At 43.7% G+C, this 19,497-nt stretch overlaps 1 pseudogene; it reads left to right on the plus strand.

The window, feature by feature from the left end:
• The first annotated feature begins 16,203 nt into the window (after positions 1-16,203).
• Positions 16,204-18,481, plus strand: LOC129053670 (tubulin beta-8 chain-like; annotated as a pseudogene).
• Positions 18,482-19,497: the final 1,016 nt, after the last annotated feature.

A 19,497-nucleotide genomic window follows, 5' to 3' on the forward strand; every position in this document is an offset into this window, starting at 1 on the left:
ACAAAGGTCATGCATGTTGTCTTAGCAAAGTAGTTGGCTGAATTTCTGTCATGCCCTAGGGATATATAAAACTTTGATTTGGAAATTGATGATAGAGGGTTTCTGTTGGAAAAATGTCTAAGTGGCAAAGCATTTGAGATGTTGCCTGGCTGCTTCTAAAAACCTATGCCCACATGATCTAGCAAAAAAATATATATAAGTTTTAACTTACAAGGGAAGCATAGTGTAAAAGCTTGAAAACTTTGCAGCCTAGTCATGTGGCTAAAAAATAAAAAGATTTTATAAGACAGGAACTCAAGCAGGCTATGGAGCAACGACTTGTTAGAGATATTTGTATAACCTAAAAAAAAGCAAGTGTTGATAGCCAAGACAATGGGGAAGAGGAATTGAAGGCATTTTAGAAATCTAAAAGGCAGCCCCCCCATCAGAGGCCCTGAGGCCTAAAAGAAGTGAATAGTTTCTGGGATTAGGCCCAAGACCTGCTGCCTTGGGTAGCTTTGGAACATGGCTCCCTGCATCCTGGCCACTGCTTCAGCTGCAGGTGTAGGTCAAATTGACCCAGTTACAACTCCAGTCACTGCTTCAGAGGGTGCAAGCCATAAGCCTTGGTAGCTTCCATGTGGTGTTAGGCCTGTGGGTGTACAAAATGCAAGAGTTGAGACTTGGGAGCCTCCACCTTTGTTTCAAAGGATGTGTGAACAAGCCAGGGTGTGCAGGCAGAATCATGCTGCAGGGGTGGAGCACTCATGGAGAACCTCTACTAAAACAATGGAGAAAATAAATGTGGGGTGACAGTCTTCATGCAGGCTCCCCACTGGGGCATGGCCTAGTAGATCTGTGAGGAGAGGATCACTGTCCTCCAGACCCCAGAATGGTAGATCTAGCTACAGCTTGCACCTTGCACCTTGAAAAGCCAGAGACACACAATACCAGCCAGAGGCACACAATGCCAGCCCATGAGAGCAGCTATGGGGGCTGAACCATGCAAAGTCACAAGGTTGAACCTTCCCAAGGCATTAGTGTGCCCTGGAAATGGGACACCGAGTCAAAAATAATTATTTTGGAGCCTTGCAATTCAATAACTTCTCTTCTGGGTTTCAGACTTTTGTGGGTCCTGTGGCCCCTTTCTTTTGGCTGATTTCTTCCTTTTAGAATGGGATTATTTACCCAATGCCTCTGCCCCATTTTTATCTTGAAAGTGCCTAACTTTTTTTTTTTATTTTACAGGCTTATAGGAGGAATAAACTAGCTTTGTCTTAGATGAGACTTTTGACTTTTAAGTTAAGGCTGAAATGAGTTAAGACTTTGGGAATTATTGGAAAGTCATGATTATATTTTGAAATATGAGAAGGATATGAGATTTGGAAAGGCCGGGGGCAAAATGATACAGTTTGGGTGTGTGTTCCCACCAAAATCTTATATTGAAATGTAATCCTCAATGTTGGAAGTGGGCCTAGTGGGGAGGTGATTGAATCAAGAGGGCAGGATTTCCATGAACAGTTTGGCATCATTTCCTTTGGTGCCATTCCCACAATAGTAAGTTTTCATGAGAGCTCGTTATCTACAAGTGTGTAGCACTTACCCTCTGCCCTAGCACTTACCATGTGATGTGCAAGCACCGGATTTATTTTTCACCTTGTCAGTTGCCAGAGGCTTCCCCAGAAGCAGAAGCCAGTGCTATGCTTTCTGTACAGCCTGTAGAACCATGAACAAATTAAATCTATTTTCTTTATAAATTAACCAGTCACTGATTATTTTTTATAGCAATGTGATAATAGCCTAATACATCCACCAAAAAACTATTCGAAGTAATAACTTGAGTAAATTTGCAGAATACACAATCAACATATACAAATCAGTAGGATTTCTATATGCCAACAGTCAACAAACTGAAAAAGAATTCAAAAATATAATACTATTTGCAATAGCCACAAATAAAACAGAATGTGTGGGAATTTACCAAAGAAATAAAAGTTCTCAACAATTAAAACTGTAAAACACTGATAAAAGAAATGAAAGAGGAACCAAAAATTGGAAAGATATTTTTATGTTCACAGATTGGAAGAATCAGTATTTTTCTAAAATGTCCATACAATCCAAAGCAATCTATACATTTAATGCCATCTCTGTCAAAGTAACAGGCCAGGGGCAGTGGCTCATGCCTGTAATCCCAGCACTTTGGGAGGCCAAGGTTGGTGGATCACGAGGTCAGGAGTTCAAGACCAGCCTGGCCAACTTGGTGAAACCCCATCTCTACTAAAAATACAAAAAAATTAGCCGGGCGTGGTGGCGGGTGCCTTCCCAGCTACTCAGGAGGCTGAGGCAGATAATTGCTTGAACCCAGGAGGCAGAGGTTGCAGTGAGCTGAGATCGCATCAGTACACTCCAACCTAGGTGACACAGTGAGATGCCATCAAAAAAAAAAAAAAAAAGACATTCCTCACAGAAATAGAAAAAAAATTCTGAAATTTATATGGAACTGTCACAAAACACCACAATAGTCAAAGCTATGCTGAGTATATAAAAAAAAAATGGAGGAATTCCATTACCTGGTTTTAAATTATACTACTAAGTTATAGTAATTAAAACAGCATGACAGTAGCATAAAAACAGACATAAAGACAAATGGAACGAAGTAGAGACCTTAGAAACAAACTCATACAGCTAAACTAAACTTATTTTCAACAAAAGTGCCAAGAACATACAATAAAAAATAAGACAGTTTTTGTAATAAATAGGGCTGGGAAAACTGGCAAGCCATAGGCAGAAGAATAAAACTAGAACCCTATTTCTTGACACATACAAAAATCAAATTAAATTAAAATGAATTAAAGACTTAAACCTAATGCTCAAAGTATCACACTTTTACAATAAAACATTGGGGAAACTCTTTAGGGCATTGGTTTGGGCAAAAATTTCTTAAATAATGCCCCATAAGCACAGACAACCAAAACAAACACGGGCAAATGGGATTACAGCAAGTCAGAAAGCCGTTTTAAAGTGAAGGAAACAATAAACAAAGTGAAGAGAAAATCCACAGAATTGGAGAAAATATTTGTAAATTATCCATCTGAAAAGCAATTAATAGCTGCATGATATGGTTAGGGTTTGTGTCCCCATCCAAATCTCATATTGAATTGTAATCCCCAGGTTTTGAGGGAGAGGCCTGGTAGAAGGTGATTGGATCATGGGGGTGGTTTCCCCCATGCTGTTCTTCTGATAATGAGTGAGTTCTCATGAGATCTGATGGTTTTATAAGGGATTCTTCCCCCTTTGCTTCACATACATGCTGTCTCGCCTGCTGTCATGTAAGAGCTGCCTGCTTCCCCATCTGCCATGAGTGTAAGTTTCCTGAGGCCTGCCAAGCCATGTGGAACTGTGAGTCAATTAAACCCATTTCCTTTATAAATTACCCAGTCTTGCCAGGTGCGGCGGTTCATGCCTGTAATCTCACCATTTTGGGAGGCCGAGGCAGGTAGATCACGAGGTCAGGAGTTCAAGACCAGCCTGGTCAAGATGGTGAAACCCCGTCTCTACTAAAAATACAAAAATTAGCCAGGCATGGTGGCAGGTGCCTGTAATCCCAGCTACTCAAGAGGCTGAGGCAGAGAGTTGCTTGAACCAGGAGGCAGAGGTTGCAGTGAGCCGAGACTGCACCACTGCACTTCAGCCTGGGCAACAGATCAAGACTTCATCTCACTAAATAAATAGATAACCCAGTCTTGATTATTTTTTTATACCAATGCTGAAACAGAATAATACACTATAATATGTTGAATTCAAAAAATTATATAAAAAATATAATAATCCAATTAAAGGGTGGACAAAAAATGTAAATAGACATTTATGAAAAGAAGACATACAAATGTCAAACAGGCAAATGAAATGGTGCTACACATTACTGATCATCATAGAAATGCAAATCAAACCCAAAATGAGATATCATTTCACCCCAGTTAAGGGGGCTTTTATGCAGAAGTCAGTAAAAAACCAATGCTAGTAAGTATGTGGAGTGAAGGGAATCCTTGTACACTGCTGTTGGGAGCACATTTAAGGACAGTTTGGATGTTCCTGATATAACTAAAAATAGAGCTACTATATGATCCAGCAATCCCACTGCTCAGTATATGTCTAAAAGAAATAAAATTGGTAAATCAAAGACATATTGGCACTCTCATATTTGCTACAGCAGGGTTTATAATAGCCAAGATTTGGAAGGAATTTAAATGTCCCTCAACAGCTGACTGGATGGAGAAAATGTGGTACATATACCCAATGGAGTACTATTCAGCTATAAGAAAGAATGAGAGGCTGCCATTTGCAATAACATAAATGGAACTGAAAGTCTTTATGTTAAGTGAAATAAGTCAGGCACAGAAAGACAAATGTCACATGTTCTCACTTATTTGTGTGTGCTAAAATTCGAAACAATTGGTGTCATAGAGATGGAGAGTATAAGGATGGTTACCAGAGGCTGGGAAGGGCAGTGAGGGAACAGGCAGTTAGTGGGGATGCGAAATGGGTACAAAAAATTGTTAGAAAGAATGAATAAGACAGTATTTGATAGCACAACAAGGTGATTATAGTAAAAAATAATTTAACTATACATTTTAAAAAACTAAAAGAGTATAATTAGATTGTTTATAACACAACCTATAAATGCTTGAGGGGATGGACACCCCATTTTTTATTATGCATTACTCTTTGCATGCCTGTACGAAGTATGTCATGTACCCCCATAAATATATACACCAACTATGTACCCACAAAAATAAATTAAAAATTGAAATTAAAATTAAAACCAAAGGGAGGAGAGTATAATGAGGCATGTGTGACCCATGGCTTGAACTAGCTTTTCAGGTTAACTTTGGAATGTCCTTATCCAAGAAGAGGGGTCCATTTAGTCAATAGGGGCTTAGAAATTTATTTTTAGTTTATTTATTTTTAGATTAGTTTATAGCAATAACCTCTCCATCATTATGACTAGAAGTTGAAATGTGGTATTTAACAACCCTACATGATAAGATCAGATATGCCTGTTTAGTGACAGCCTCTTTTATGACAAAATTTATTTTTAGTTTATAAGTGGAAAAAAGGATTTTTAATCCTGAGCTATATCTTTCAGTCAATCAATCCCTGCAGGGAACCCTGTTCTTTTCCACTGAATAACACCACATTTCAAAGTGAGGGGAAATGTCTTGAAACTAAAAGGTACAGCCTTATTAAATTTTATTTGGTTTCAATTGTAATTAATTTAATCACATGTGTTCTAGAGTTTGTCCTCAGTCTTCTCCTACTTTAGGCCCACGATGTGTTGAATTTACTCAGCTCCCGGCTCAACAGCAGGAAATCAGTTAGAATTATTTAAAAATCTCACTGTGGCTGGGAGCAGTGGCTCATGCTTGTAATCCCAGCAATTTGGGAGGCCAAGGTGGGCAGATCACTTGTTGTCAGGGGTTTGAGACCAGCCCAGCCAACAGAGTGAAACCCCATCTATACTAAAGATACAAAAATTAGCTGGGTGTGCTGATGCATGCCTGTAATCGCAGCTACTTGGGAAGCTGAGGCAGGAGAATTGCTTGAACCTGGGAGGCAGAGGTTTCAGTGAGCCAAGATGGTGCACTACACTCCAGCCTGGGCAACAGAGAAGACTCTGTCTCAAAATAATAATAATAATAAATAGGTAAAAATAAAAATCTCATTGTGTTTCAAACAAAATTTCTTTTGAATATCAACTGTATCAACTTTCATATTACCTATAATCATTTTGTTTACTTTATATCCAATCTTGAGAAACCTTTGAGGACTAATTTCACTCTTCTCTGCCATTTTGGTAAACATACCAAATTCCATCAAACAAAATGCACAGAATTCCTGAGAAATACATTTTCTCCTTGAGGAGTAGACTTGTTGTGTTAGAGGAGCTCATGGTTACCAAACTTCTAGTTTAATAAACATGACTAGAATACTCTATCTTAATATGAGTAGTTACGTACTCACAAGGCATCTAGAAGATTAATACTTATGCTCTGAAAATAGCCACATTTTTTAGCTGGCCACAAATTACAATTGCAGAATATTTGTGGTCATACAAGACATCTTCCACTAAGCCTGAAAAATGTATAAATGTCCTAGGAGTGCAGCATTTTTTTTGTAAGGATAATATTAATGAGCTAGCTTAGGTCAACAGGTTAATGATCATTGTTAAAACCAATAGCCCCAACTTTAGTGAGTACATCTGCACCTTCCAAGTTTAATTATAACTCTTTCTCTTTATGGTTACTTATAAGTAGAGACACTAACAAAAGACAATGCATTCCTGCTCTTGTTTTCCGAGGATGTCCAACTCTAATGGAGTCATTTCTGGTAAACTTGCTTCTTTCACTGTGCTCTCTGACTCACCTGAAATTTTTTCCTGCACAAGATCTAAGAATCCTACTTTGTGGTCTGTATCAGGACCCTCTTTTCCAGCAACATCTTTCAGCAACACCATGAAGGGACACCAAGACAAGACCCCCACTCCAAGGAAAACAATCCACACAGAATCAATCAGCTAACACCTGGCAAGTGGGCCATCTTTTAGAGTTGTGAAGCCATTCTGGTGGGCAAGAATGGTTATCGACTACTACTTAAGTGAGAGGCCCTAGGGCATAATGTTAGGGTGAGAGACTCAACCCAAAGTTAGAGGCCTGGGGGAGTCATACTCAGATTAGAGGCCAAGCCCACAGGGTTAGAGGCCCTTGGGAATATTGAGAAGAATGGATTTGGCTAAAAAAGATGTTTACCACTTTCTCTTTTTGGACTGTGCACCTTGTGCTCTCTGTCCCTCACCTGAGTGCTCTGCACCTTGTCACCTTTCTGCTCACCTCCTCTGTTTTCTAGTAGCCTGGAGGCTGCCCCAGGAAAGAGGCCCCAAACAGTTTAGCTTTTCCTTTCCTCAGTGATCGTCTGACTTCTAGCTGATTGCTTACTTAATTTGTCACTGGTCCAAGTGACACTGAAAAAAAGAGATGTCTTGGAACCTAGTATTTTTGTACCTTAATTATCAGAAAAAAATCAACAATAACCTCTCCATCATTATGACTAGAAATTGAAATGTGGTATTTAACAGCCCTACATGATAGAATCAGATATGCCTGTTTAGTGACAGCCTCTTTTATGACAACCCTCTGCAAACAATTAGCCTCAAGATGGAGAACATGAGACTTTTTCTTAACAGTTTTCTCTCATTTCTTAACCATAAGGTCATCTTTGATGAGCTGGTATAGGGCAGCTGGACCCTACTTTCTAAACCCAGCATGCAAATTTTTTCCTGAAAGAGTTTTGTCAGTTTTGTCATAGCAGTGTGAAAATGGACTAATACATTACAATATACAAGTTACAGCCTTCCCATTTCCCCTGTTCAGTCTAACTCCTTTTTTTGCAGCTTAATTTGTTTTATAGAAGAGAAACTAAGTGGGAGGGAATACTTTACATGTAGGTTTCTCTGATGCTTGGTCAGGATAAAAATTAAAATGGGCTTCTATATGTTTGATGGAGGAAAAGACAAAATAGGGATGGCACATAATTGATGACCCTTTTAATGCAAGTGCCTCTTAATATTAGGCTTTTCTTAGCTGGGGCTGAACTCCCCCTGCCAGTCCGACAATCCCATAAGAACACAGTCAGACTCCTTCCAGTTCTGGTGAGGTATGCAACATGTTATTAATTTCTTCTAGTTTTCCAGGGTTATCTAGTGTCCAGTCATCATCTTCTCCCTGCCCTTCGAGTCCTGTCTTACATACATACCCCACTGTTTGAATACCCGAGCTTCACCAGAACAACATGCAGTGGGGCCTCTTATCAGCTGGCAAAGTTGAATGTTTGCCCTCTCTGGGAAATGATAAATGATAATAGGGACATTATATAGATATACATACCCTTTTCTATGTCTGAATTAGCCATATGCAAGGAAAAACTAAAACAGTTTTCAGAGGTGCCTGGAAAATACATAGACAAATTTAAGAGGCTAATCTTGATGTGTGATCTGACCAGACAAGATTTACATATATTTATGTTTACCTGCTGCATGGTAGAAAAGCAGTGTGTTATTCTCTTTGAAGCAATTGTGAATGGGAGTTCACTCATGATTTGGTTCTCTGTTTGTCTGTTATTGGTGTATAAGAATGCTTGTGACTGCATAGTATTCCATGGTGTATATATGCCACATTTTCTTAATCCAGTCTGTCATTGTTGGACATTTGGGTTGGTTCCAAGTCTTTGCTATTGTGAATAATGCCGCAATAAACATACGTGTGCATGTGTCTTTATAGCAGCATGATTTATAGTACTTTGGGTATATACCCAGTAATGGGATGGTCCTTTGTAGGGACATGGATGAAATTGGAAATCATCATTCTCAGTAAACTATCGCAAGAACAAAAAACCAAACACCGCATATTCTCACTCATAGGTGGGAATTGAACAATGAGAACACATGGACACAGGAAGGGGATCATCACACTTCGGGGACTGTTGTGGGGTGGGGGAAGGTGGGAGGGATAGCATTGGGAGATATACCTCATGCTAGATGACGAGTTGGTGGGTGCAGCGCACCAGCATGGCACATGTATACATATGTAACTTACCTGCACATTGCGCACATATACCATAAAACCTAAAGTATAATAATAATAATAATAATAATAATAATAAAGAATACTTGTGATATTTGCACATTGATTTTGTATCCTGAGACTTTGCTTAAGTTGCTTATCAGCTTAAGGAGATTTTGGGCTGAGACGATGGGGTTTTCTAGATACACAATCATGTCATCTGCAAACAGGGACAATTTGACTTCCTCTTTCCCTAATTGAATACCGTTTATTTCCTTCTCCTGCATGATTGCCCTGGTCAGAACTTCCAACACTATGTTGAATAGGAGTGGTGAGAGAAGGCATCCCTGTCTTGTGCCAGTTTTCAAAGGGAATGCTTCCAGTTTTTGTCCATTCAGTGTGATATTGGCTGTGGGTTTGTCATAGACAGCTCTTATTATTTTGAGATATGTCAATACCTAATTTATTGAGAGTTTTTAGCATTAACCATTGTTGAATTTTGTCAAAGGCCTTTTCTGCATCTATTGAGATAATCATGTGGTTTTTGTCTTTGGTTCTGTTTATATGCTGGATTACATTTATTGATTTGCATATGTTGAGCCAGCCTTGCATCCCAGGGATGAAGCCCACTAGATCACGGTGGATAAGATTTTTGATGTGCTGCTTGATTCAGTTTTCCAGTATTTTATTGAGGATTTTTGCATCGATGTTCATCAGGGATATTGGACTAAAATTCTCATTTTTGGTTGTGTCTCTGCCAGGCTTTGTTATCAGGATGATGCTGGCCTCATAAAATGAGTTAGGGAGGATTCCCTCTTTTTCTATTGATTGGAATAGTTTCAGAAGGAATGGTACCAGCTCCTCCTTGTACCTCTGGTAGAATTAGGCTGTGAATCCATCTGGTCATGGACTTTTTTTGGTTGATAAAATACCTAGGAATCCAACTTACAAAGGGTGTGAAGAATCTCTTCAAAGAGAACTACAAACAACTGCTCAATGAAATAAAAGAGGATACAAACAAATGGAAGAACATTCCATGCCCATGGGTAGGAAGAATCAATATTGTGAAAATGGCCATTCTGCCCAAGGTAATTTATAGATTCAATGCCATCTCCATCCAGCTACTGATGACTTTCTTCACAGAATTGGAAAAAACTACTTTAAAGTTCATATGGAAACAAAAAAGAGCACACATTGCCAAGTCAATCCTAAGCCAAAAGAACAAAGCTGGAGGCATCACGCTACCTGACTTCAAACTGACAAGGCTACAGTAACCAAAACAGCATGGTACTGATACCAAAACAGAGGTATAGACCAACGGAACAGAACAGAGCCCTCAGAAATAATGCCACATATCTACAACTATCTGATCTTTGACAAACCTGACAAAAAACAAGAAATGGGGAAAAGATTCCCTATTTAATAAATGGTGTTAGGAAAACTGGCCAGACATATGTAGAAAGCTGAAACTGGATCCCTTCCTTACACCTTATACAAAAATTAATTCAAGATGGATTAAAGACTTAAATGTTAGACTTAAAACCATAAAAACCCTAGAAGAAAACCTAGGCAATACCATTCAGGACATAGGCATGGGCAAGGACTTCATGTCTAAAACACCAAAAGCAATGGCAACAAAAGCCAAAATTGACAAATGGGATCTAACTAAACTAAAGAGCTTCTGCACTGCAAAAGAAACTACCATCAGAGTGAACAGGCAACCTACAGAATGGGAGAAAATTTTTGCAATCTACTCATCTGACAAAGGGCTAATATCCAGAATCTACAATGAACTCAAACAAATTTGCCAGAAAAAAACAAACGAACCAATCAAAAAGTGGGTGAAGGATATGAACAGACACTTCTCAAAAGAAGACATTTATGCAGCCAACAGGCACATGAAAAAATGCGCATCATCACTGGCCATCAGAGAAATGCAAATCAAAATCACAGTGAGATACCATCTCACACCAGTTAGAATGGTGATCATTAAAAAGTCAGGAAACAACAAGTGCTGGAGAGGATGTGGAGAAATAGGAACACTTTTACACTGTTGGTGGGACTGTAAACTAGTTCAACCATTGTGGAAGTCAGTGTGGTGATTCTTCATGGATCTAGATCTAGAAATACCATTTGACCCAGCCATCCCATTACTGGGTATATACCCAAAGGATTATAAATCATGCTGCTATAAAGACACATCCACACGTATGTTTATTGTGGCACTATTCACAATAGCAAAGACTTCAAACCAGCCCAAGTGCCTATCAATGATAGACTGGATTAAGAAAATACGGCACATATACACCATGGAATACTATGCAGCCATAAAAAATGATGAGTTCATGTCATTTGTAGGGACATGGATGAAGCTGGAAAGCATCATTCTCAGCAAACTACCACAAGGACAAAAAACCAAACACAGCATGTTCTCACTCACAGGTGAGAATTGAACAATGAGAACACATGGACACAGGAAGAGGAACATCATGCACCGGGGCCTGTTGTGGGGTGGGGGGAGGGGGAAGGGATAGCATTAGGAGATATACCTAATGCTAAATGACGAGTTAATGGGTGTAGCACACCAACATGTCACATGTATACATATGTAACAAACCTGCACGTGGTGCACATATACCCTAAAACTTAAAGTATAATAAAAAAAAAAAAAAGAAAAAAGAAAAGCAGTGTGTGATGGGAGTGGCAGAGCACATGCTATTAGGGTGGCAGCCTGCAACCAGGGACATGACACCTATCAAGTAGGAGGCACAGCAGTGCCTGACTAGGACCCAAAAGAGAACTAGAATCTAGAAAAGACAAATGAATTAGGAAGAAAGTGGGATATAGAGAGAAAAAATTATGATCATTTGACTCCTTGAAGGAATAAAAAAGAGTGTGATAAAGCTTTTTAATTTTTATAAAGTCTGGAAAATTACTCGGAAAAGATGAAAACCTAGCCTTATTACAAGGGTGGATAATTTAGACCTTGAGAAAATACACTAACGCTGACCCTTACTCCAAGAAGGGACAGGCTTTGCTAGGAGTTTACTTTATAGACCAGCCTGCTTCTGATATCTGCAGGAAGCTGCCAAAAGCAGCTTTTGGCTTCCAGACTCCCATGGATCAGATTTTAGATTTGGATTTTGCAGTTTTCCATCACAGGAATAGGGCAGAGAAAACATAAAATAAACCAAATCGGTCAAGAGGCCCAGCTTCTAGCTGCAGCCTTGTGCTCTCCACCACTTCAGAGGCAGCCACTTAACCCTGGCCCTCACAGAGGAAGTGAGGTGAAAGTCCCAGTCTGTGCCTCTGGGCCACTGTGCCGTGGATATAAATCAATGTGCCTTCTGTAAGAAGGTCGGCCACTGCCAAAGGAAATGCACCGTGCTTCCAAGGGAGCCATCCTCAGAGCCCAGCAGACTCGAAAGTGGGAGGGCCTGATACTTCCTGCCACTCCTATTGGACTATTAGCTATCGAGAGATGGAGGAGCCTCAGGTGACTCTTGAAGTGGCAGGTAGGAGTATTAACTTCTTATTAGGTATGGGAGCAGATGACTCTGTCCTGATTCAGTACAATGGGCTCCTGTCTTCTCATGATGGACAAGCCCAAAATAACTGCTTTTGGTATCTTCTAAGTTGTCCTCCAGGGCCTCTGGGCTTCTCACCTACCTTTTTTAGTACTGTCTGAATGCCTGACCTCTTACTAGGGAGAGGTTTATTGACTCAGGAGACCAAGTCATGGTCACCTTCACAGATCATAAAGCATAGCAAGGGTTACTTTTGTTCCTGACCCCTCGGGGAAAAAAAAGAGGTTAAGAATGAGCTGTCACATTTACCACCTGAGGTATTGTCTCAAGTAAATCTTGAGATTTGGGCCACACAGGCTCTGGGAAATGCACTAAACACCTCCCCCATTCAAATCCAACTTCAGCCTAGTTCTCCTGCCCTCAGAAGTGACAATACATTTTAAGGCAAGAAGCATGAGGGGAAATTCAACCCCTTATTGCCAAATTCTTGCCACATGAGTTATGAAGGCCATGAGAGTCTCCTTACAATATTCGCATATTACCAGATAAAAAGCCTAATGGCAAGTACAGATTTGTCAGAACCCTTAGAGCATTAAGAAATGCAGTTGTCTCCATACACCTCATTGTCCCCAAATCTTACCAAGTCACAGTGGATGCAAGCTGGTTTACATTCTTAAATCTGAAAGATGCATTTTTCTGCATCTCAATGCATCCAGATTCATAATATGTTTGCCTTTGAATGGACTGATCCAGATATGGATTCAGCCTCAAAACTAACCTGGACAGTCATCCCTGAAGGGTTCTGGGATAGCCCCCACTTATTTGAAAATGCTCTAGCTAAGGACTTAAGAAATCTACAATTGGAAAGGGACACAATTATTCAGTATGTAGGTGACTTGCTCATTGCTACCCCAACTAAAGAAGACTCAAATAATAATACTGTTAAGTTGGTAAATTTCCTGGGAACTTGCAGATATATGGTATCACCATACAGGGCTCAGATTTTGACTCAAAGACTTAAATATTTGGAATCTATCTTAACCTCTGGAACTGATCAACATCCCTAGAAGATAATAAAGTTATTTTAGTCATCTAAGGGTCCTAGTCCGACGAATGACTGTGGGCTTTTTTAGGAGATGGCTGGGTACTGCTGCTTATGGGTGCCCAGATTTGGATATGTAGCCAAGCCGTTATATGATACACTGAAGGGAAAGATGTAGGGCTCCTAGAATGTAAGTAGAACTGCAAGCAAACCTTCAATACTCTCAAGGAGAAATTGGGCTCTGCTGCAGCCGTGGGAGTCCCCAGGTTGGATGAACCATTTTTTCTTTATCTGACCAAAAAGCAAGTCATAGGCCTTGGGTAATCTTGTCCCAACACTGGGGGACATTCCAAGGCCAGTAGCCTAATTTTCTAAGCAGATAGTCCAGGTGGCCTCAGGATGGCCTTGATGTCTTAGAGCTATTGCTGCTACTACTTTTCTAGTAGGCAAAGCTAATAAACTAACATTAGAACAGCACCTACAGGTTTTTGACCTCACACCAAGAGAAGAAGGTCTTAGAAACTTAAGGGCGCAAGTGGTTAATAGGAGAACATCTATGAAAGTGTCAGGCCTTATTGCTAGACACTCCAGACATAACTCTTAAAGCCTGCCAAACCACAAACCCAGCTACTTATCTGCCAGAGTCCGAAGGTGCTCCTAGCCTTTCTGGCATACAGATTGTATTAGTCTGTTTTCATGCTGCTAATAAAGACATATCTGAGGCTGGGTAACTTATAAAGAAAAGAGGTTTAATTGACTCACAGTTCTACATGGTCGGGGAGGCCTCACACTCTTGGCAGAAGGCAAGTGAGGAACAAAGTCACATCTCTTACATGGCAGCAGTCAAAAGAGCTTGTGTAGGGAAACTCCCCTTTATAAAAACCATCAGCTGTAATCCCAGCACTTTGGGAGACCAAGGCAGTAGATGACCTGAGGTGAGGAGATGGAGGCCAGCCTGGCCAACATGGTGAAACCCCGTCTATACTAAAAGTACAAAAATTAAACAGGCATGGTGGTGGGCACCTGTAATCCCAGCTACTCAGGAAGCTGAGAAAGGAGAACCACTTGAACCGAGGAGTCAGAGGTTGCAGTGAGCCAAGATCATGACAATGCACTCCAACCTGAGCAACAGAGCAAGACTGTCTCAAAAATAAATAAATAAATAAACCATCAGATCTCATGAGGCTTATTCTCTGTCACGAGAACAGCATGGGAAAGACCCATCCCCTGATTCGATTACCTCCCACTGGGTCCCTCCCATGATATATGGGAATTATGGGAGCTACAATTCAAGATAAGACTTGACTGGGGACACAGCCAAAGCATGTCACAGGTTATGAAACAAATGTATTGTAGCAGGCCAGACTTGACCATCCTGAGGAAGAGTGGTTAACAGATGCAAGTTGTTTTATGCATCAGGAAAACAGGAGGGCTAGATATGCTACTATTAGTCAGCACAAGAGAATCAAGGCACAAGCCTTGCTGGCCTCGACCTCAGCTCAAAAAGCTGAGTTAATTGAACTTACTAGGCCCCTGCAGTTGGAAAGGATTTAAAAATTAACATTTACACTGATTCCAACTATGATTTTTTTTTTTGCTTCATGCTTATGCTGCAATTTGGAATGGGTAGGGACTCCTGACCCCCAAGGGCTTTTCCATACAACATCATTCAGATTTTGAGTCTGTTAGAATGCTGCTTTGCTGCCAGAAAGTGACTATAATTAATTGCAGTGGACATCAAAAGAGAGACTGACCATGTAAAAGGAAATGCCCTTGTAGATGCTGCAGCCAAGGCCCCTGCACTGAAAGGGCCAGTGAAGCTTATGGGCGTGCTGGTCAGCATACATAGAACTGGGCCGGAATACCCTGAAGAAGAACAAAAATGGGCCAGGGATTGCATTTCATTCCAGGGCCCCTTTGGCTGACTGAATGATGGTAATAAATTATTAATGTCAAGTACCAACCACAGGAACATAACTCAGCACTTTCATGATTCTTTTCACCCTAGAAGGGATTGTTTCTGTTAATGTCTCATTTGTTTATAGGGGTAAATCTTTTCAAGACACTAAAACAGGTGACTCAGCACTGTGAGCTCTGTGACTGGCATGACCCAAATGGCCAGCAATTTTCTCCTTCTCCAGGTAAACCTGTCCAAAGTTGAGGAACCTATCCAGGTGAGAACTGGCAACTCTAATGTGCCCCAATGCCTTTCTGCAGGAGATTCAAATATTTGCTAATGCTTACTGATAACTTCACTGGTTAGATCGAGGCATTCCCCACCCCATCTGAAAAATGTTTACCGGAAGAAATAACTCCTCAGTTTGGGTAATCTAAAAGCCTGCAAAGTGAAAATGGCCCATCTTTCACAGCAGGCGTATCCCAACACCTATCCTCAGCTTTAAGAATCCAATATTACCTTCACTCTGCTGGAGACTGCAGTCCTCTGGAAAGGTGAAAGGGCTAATCCTACTCTAAAGAAGACTCTAGCTAAATCAGAGGCCTGACTATCTCTAACACCCATAGCTTACTGCGGGTTTGAACTGCTCCAAAGTAAAACGTATAATTAAGTCTGTTGAGTTAACATACGGAAGGCCTTTCCTAACCACAGATCTCCTAATAGATGAAAGGACGCATCCATTACAAAAATATGTCATCAATCTAGGACACTTGCAAAGGCACTCTGTGAATATGGAAACAAGAGTCTTCCCCTGCCACATGGGAGGAAAATTCAGTTTCAGCTCAGCTAGGGATTTAGTCTTACTAAAGAAGCGCGAGGAAGTTCTCCAGCTGAGCAGCTTTCCCCAACGTGGAAAGGACCACGCAAGGACACCTGAGCTTTCCAAGAGACGTTCAACGCCAAGGGATTCACAGGTGGGTGCACCTGTGTGGAAGCAAAGCTGTTGCTTATTCTGGGAGCCCAATCCGAGGCTGGGGGAGGTGAGCGCAGGGCTATTTAAGCTTTGGCGGAGGGCAGGCTGGGTCGCTGCGCGTCTGCTCCTCCTTCTCGCCTTTCTCCTACAGCCCTGATCCCGCCTTGGCCATGAGGGAAATCGTGCTTACGCAGACCGGGCAGTGCGGGAACCAGCTCGGCGCCAAGGTTGGCAGCGGGGGCTCTGAGGGCCCAGCCCGGGCCTGCCGGGGGAGCCAGGGATGATGTTGGCAGTGGCGGGGGAGGAGTCCCTGCATTGCGGCCCTTGGGATCCCTGCTGGGGACGCGGTGGAACTAGGTGCTGGCGAGAAGGCCGGGGTGGACCCCAGGGACATGGCGGCCTAGGGATGGGGGTGCGGGTGGGAGAGGGGCTGGGGCGCCCTCATGACTCAGCCCTGGTCTGTCTGGCCCCTCCCGTCTCTGGCAGTTCTGGAAGGTGATCTCTGATGAACACGCCATGGACTTCGCTGGCACCTACCACGGGGACAGCCACCTGCAGCTGGAGAGCATCAACGTGTACTACAACGAGGCCAGCGGTGAGATGCCCTCCTGGGAACGCGGCCCTCCCCTCCTGATGCTCTCCCGCCCCACGCAGGTGGCAGGTACGTGCCCCGCGCTGTGCTCGTGGATCTGGAACCCCGCACCATGGACTCTGTGCACTCAGGGCCCTTCGGTCAGGTCTTCAGGCCAGACAACTTCATCTTCGATGAGCTGCGGGAGAGGGCTGGGGCCAGGGCAGCTCAAAATCTAGGAGTGGCCCAAGGTCATCCTGTAGGAACTGTGGAGCCAGGGCCCCTGAACATCCTCCCGTCCTCCCAGTCGAGTCGCTCAGTCCATCTCTCCTAAACGGGCTTTGGGAGGAAGGCCCGGGTGTCTCCTCAAGGTGAGGAGCTACTGATGTAAACTCCCTGCAGGGAGCTGAGTTGGGGCCGTGGCTGCTGCCTTCCCTGAAAATGGGCAGGAGCTACCTGCAGCAAGGTCTGTTAGCCCCTCTCAGGTTTGACTCCTGACTTAATTCCTAAAGGGGAAGCTGCTGTCCTGTAACTCCGGGGGAGGGGGTTTCATTTGCTCTACCTGCAGTGAGGCCTGTTAGCCCATCTCAGGTTTGACTCCTGACTTAATTCCTAACAGGGGAAGCTGCTGTCCTGTAACTCCGGGGGAGGGGGTTTCATTTGCTCTACCTGCAGTGAGGTCTGTTAGCCGCTCTCAGGTTTGACTCCTGACTTAATTCCTAACAGGGGAAGCTGCTGTCCTGTAACTCCGGGGGAGGGGGTTTCTTTTGCTCCAACTGCAGGGCGAATGGTGCTTTCACCTCACACGTGACACTTGGCCCTTTTTGCATTATGGTGGTGACCACTGATGACCGTAAACCTGGCCATCGAGTGACTGGCTGTACTGTCTTACAGGTCAGAGTGGGGCTGGATACAATTGGGCCAAGGGACACTACACAGAAGGCGCGGAGCTGATGGAGTCAGTGATGGACGTCGTCAGAAAGGAGGCTGAGAGCTGTGACTGCCTGCAGGGTTTCCAGCTGACCCACTCCCTGGGTGGGGGGACTGGGTCTGGGATGGGTACCCTTCTGATCAGTAAGATCCGGGAGGAGTACCCAGACAGGATCATATACACTTTCAGCATCCTGCCCTCGCCCAAGGTGTCGGACACCGTGGTGGAGCCCTACAACGCCACCCTCTCAGTCCACCAGCTCATAGAAAACGCGGATGAGACCTTCTGCATAGATAACGAAGCGCTGTATGTCATATGTTCCAGGACCCTAAAACTGCCCACACCCACCTATGGTGACCTGAACCACCTGGTGTCTGCGACCATGAGTGGGGTCACCACGTGCCTGCGCTTCCCAGGACAGCTGAATGCCGACCTGCGGAAGCTGGCCGTGAACATGGTCCCGTTTCCCCGGCTGCATTTCTTCATGCCCGGCTTCGCCCCACTGACCAGCCGGGGCAGCCAGCAGTACCGGGCCTTGACCGAGGCTGAGCTCACCCGGCAGATGTTTGATGCTAAGAACATGATGGCGGCCTGCGACCCCCGTCACGGCCGCTACCTGACGGCGGCGCCATTTTCAGGGGTCGCAGCCCATGAGGGAGGTGGGTGAACAGATGTTCAACATTCAAGATAAGAACAGCAGCTACTTTGCTGACTGGCTCCCCAACAACGTAAAAACAGCCGCCTGTGACATCCCACCCCGGGGGCTGAAAATGTCGGCCACCTTCATTGGGAACAACGCAGCCATCCAGGAACTCTTCAGGCGTGTCTCAGAGCAGTTTACAGCAATGTTCAGGCGCAAGGCCTTCCTCCACTGGTACACGGGCGAGGGCATGGATGAGATGGAATTCACCGAGGCCGAGAGCAACATGAACGACCTGGTGTCTGAATATCAGCAATATCAGGATGCCACTGCCGAGGAGGAGGTGGCCTAGAACTCTCCTTTTCTAGGTAAAGGGGGGAAGCAGTGTGGATTCTTTACTGTATTCTGACAGCCATGTGTCACTACGCACTTGTTCATTTGTGTCTTCACCTCTCCTGCTGCTGCATTTTAAAGCACTTTCGTAGTATGCAGTTTTGCCTAATGTATTTTCACAGCATCTGGCTTCACCGCCAACTTTCCATGGGCCCTCTGGCTACTGCTGCCAGATGCGCATAGTTGTCCTGCAAGGCTGAAGCTGTCTGGGCTTATCACGTGCCCAGGAACAAGCATTCCAGTGGTTCCAGGAGGGGTCGGCATGGGCTGTGGACATGGCAGGCAGGCTTCACACGGACTTGGGGATGCCCTGGGCCTTGGGCAGCGATGTGGTGGAAAACCTGTTCCTGAAGGCAAGCCTTGGCTTATCCCGTGTGCCAAACTTCTAGGGGACCAGCGGGCCCTCTGTTTCTGAAACTTTGAAAGGGGTCAGCGACCCTGATGGACAATGTCTCCAAAGTCCCATCTCGGGATAAGGAATGTGGTCACAGCTGGCTCTGAACCAGCAATGAAGGCTGGGCAAGTGGGAGCCCAGCCACTCCATCACCATGACGGCCTGGGTGTGTTTGTGTGGCCTCATGCTCTTAACGAGGTGGGCATGGGATATCTGGCAGGGATACACTGAGCAGGAATCGAGCCCAGTGTAGACTCACATGCACTGAACCCTATGTAGAAGGGGATTAGGTCCCGGGGGCCGTAGATGTGGTTGCTGGGCCTGTGACATGCACTGAACCCCATGTAGAAGGGGATTAGGTCCCGGGGACGGTAGATGGTGGTTGCTGGGCCTCTGTGCTCAGGGCAGTCTCTCCAAAGGTGCAGATGGGGTTTCTGAGCAGGACCTGGGGAGACAGGCAGGTAGGTACTCACAAGTGCTGCTTCCCCCAGCTGGCAACCAGTGAGAAAAACGCCCGAGTGGAGGTCTGACCTGC

Source organism: Pongo abelii, chromosome 15 (assembly GCF_028885655.2).
Source record: "Pongo abelii isolate AG06213 chromosome 15, NHGRI_mPonAbe1-v2.0_pri, whole genome shotgun sequence".
Lineage (NCBI taxonomy): Eukaryota > Metazoa > Chordata > Mammalia > Primates > Hominidae > Pongo > Pongo abelii.